This window comes from Eurosta solidaginis, chromosome 4 (genome assembly GCF_040869045.1).
Source record: "Eurosta solidaginis isolate ZX-2024a chromosome 4, ASM4086904v1, whole genome shotgun sequence".
Lineage (NCBI taxonomy): Eukaryota > Metazoa > Arthropoda > Insecta > Diptera > Tephritidae > Eurosta > Eurosta solidaginis.
The window spans coordinates 13,233,738-13,236,409 of NC_090322.1; the positions used below are offsets into that span (position 1 = coordinate 13,233,738).

A 2,672-nucleotide genomic window follows, 5' to 3' on the forward strand; every position below is an offset into this window, starting at 1 on the left:
GTTTCGTTGGTTAAGCATGCCTGATGCTAAGTATCAGTAATGGGGGCTTTAGTTTGATTCACAATGGTTCACATTCATGATGGAATTATGCTCGTATATTTTGGTTGTGCAACTCTGAAGAAGAATCGACTTCTCGATATCTTTCAATCCATCACTAAGTAGACGATATCCGTTTTCAAAATTTGCGGTAGTCATTAATGTTGGCAGATCCCGTGATTTTTGAGGAACAATGTTATCTGTGATTGTGACCTCTCAGTCACGGCGTATTTTATCCGTGACTGTGACTGTGACATAGGAAGAGGAAGAGCTACCCTTCAAGACGGTGGTTGATCACCAACCGGACGGTGGTTGATCACGCACACATTCAAAGCTTTTTTTGCTCTCCACTAAACATGTAACATTTGATACTGTCATCGAAATGACAGTGTCATATTTAAAAAAACTAAAAAATCCAAAAGGATTGGTTGGAACTGTATCATTGTGGTCTGCAAACAAAAGGCGGCACGTCCGACAAGAGCCTGGATAACCAATTGACACTTGCATTGATTTGAGCAATGCTACGAGCAGCTGTTGACATCAGCTGCAACCATTGCTAAGTACTTTATGCAAATTTAGAATGCTATGCTGGATTTCTTATATAGTTTCTCTGATGATGAATTGAAGTGTGAAGCCAAACCGGAGGGGTGGAACGAATATATTAATGGTATTGTAAAGTCGGCACGTGTGTTAGCAAGTCGTTTGCCTGGAGAAGAGGATTTCTTACGTGATCTGGAATTGTTTCGTCTCAAAATGATATTGCGCCTATTACACGTATCTAGCTTCAATGGTAAAATGAATGCGCTAAATGAAATCAATATAGTGCTAAGCTCATATTCACATCGTACACAACAACAATAGCATTGTATGCCCGATGATGAAATGGATTGGTTGACGGCAGAGCGTAAGTACACGTAAACAATTTAATATAAAAATGTTGGCTTTTTCATTGCGATTTTATTTGGTACTAGAATTATATCAAACTTTCTGATGTTTTGTGCTCGAAAGACTTGCCTTGCTCAGCTACAATATGTTGAAAAGCTGGAGAAGAAAATACGATTTCTATAAAAGAACACGCCTCAACACTTGAAGATTTAGATGCAGTATGGCGTGCACAGATTAACAAACATGAAGCAATTGTTAAGAATGTGCATGACCTTTTGGCGAAATTAGCTTGGGATTTTACGCCCGAACAATTGGATCATCTGTTTGAATCATTCCAAGTAGATACAAAATTAACATTAATTGATATTTAAGAATAATTAAAATTTTCACTATGTTTTCTTACTATAGGCTAGTATGACCGCCACTAATAAGGGTCAGAGTGAACGGCTTCTCGAACTAATAAGGCGCCTTGCCGAGGACGATAAGAATGGTTTAAAGGCTAAATAGTGTTAAAGATTTTTTGAACGCTTGCCCATAACCAGAAAATACCGCCATAAGTATTAGGTCAAGTATTACCAGCGTTTAATACGCGAAATTTGTTGCTTGTATGTTTATTCGCCCAGTCGTGCTCCGCGCACTCAGCAAACACTTAATCGCCAACAAGTAATTGAACGTTTGCCAAATGATTATACTTTCATCATACTTGTTACGAACAGTTTAACTACATATATGGATAAAATTCTCAACATGATTGTTGAAATGCCGAATGTTGAGCGGAAAACTTTATGTATTGATGGACGTTATCCGCATAATATGCAAATACAGGAGCGTTTCGATTTTCTCAAGTTGTTAAAGGATGGGCACCTGTGGTTGTGCGCCGAACAAGTAAGAGATTATTGCAATCGTTTTTCATCTATTAATAAAGGCGTCAGTTATTAATTTTAAGATTTGGGTTGGTGTTGTTGTAGCAGGTTGTTGTTATTGTAGAGTACTCGTTATTTATAATTTGTAAGCACCATTGTATATATAATGAAAGGAATTAAATGTTTAATTTCGCTTTTAGATACATGATAAGGAGGTCGAGGTGGATAATTAGGGGGGTTCGCCGTCTTTTAAAACCCAATAAATCGCAACATCTGGACAAATATACATCAGCTGCTGACAGCATTCCATTCCGACAGCACTAATAATCAATTCCTGTTACTCGGCATCACAGTCCATCCCGACAACTGCTTTAATAATATATACATATTTTATAATATAATTTTGTTCAATTTGTATGCTTCTGTAATTTATCTGTAATCCGTAACTATATTTAATCTGATTAATTGTTAAATTGGTAGACTACTAAATAAATAAATAAGTGGTAATTTTAAAACCCAATTTTTTGTTATCAAATTCTTTTTATTTTATCATAGTCAGCCTTTAGTTCAATTAACATTTAAATACAGGTACCAAAAATATTTTATGAAATAAAACTGCAAAAATTGTATATATTCGTACATACAGAAAAAAATTAAATATAAATACATATTCAATCAATCTTAGTAAAATATTTTTTTGGATGCGTTTAATTTAAAAATGTTATACAAAACTTTGATTACTGTTTAAGAAGATAAGCATCTCAGTTTTTTTTCACTTTGTCGTGAGCGACGGTCACTAACTATTTGGCCTGCTTTCGAAAAAACTTTCACATGGAACAGAAGATGCTAGTGCACATAAATATTTCCTTGCCAAATCTGCTAGCTTAG

The 2,672-nt window shown here is 35.3% G+C and overlaps 1 long non-coding RNA gene across 2 annotated transcripts; it reads left to right on the forward strand.

The window, feature by feature from the left end:
- Window positions 1-398: 398 nt before the first annotated feature.
- Window positions 399-2,454, forward strand: LOC137247640 (uncharacterized). Of its 2 annotated transcripts, XR_010951872.1 has the most exons (5): window positions 399-596; window positions 664-940; window positions 1,008-1,259; window positions 1,330-1,806; window positions 1,985-2,451. It is a non-coding gene; the product is annotated as an uncharacterized lncRNA (long non-coding RNA). The 2 variants fall into 2 exon arrangements; XR_010951871.1 differs by having other exon boundaries at window positions 399-940; window positions 1,985-2,454.
- Window positions 2,455-2,672: the final 218 nt, after the last annotated feature.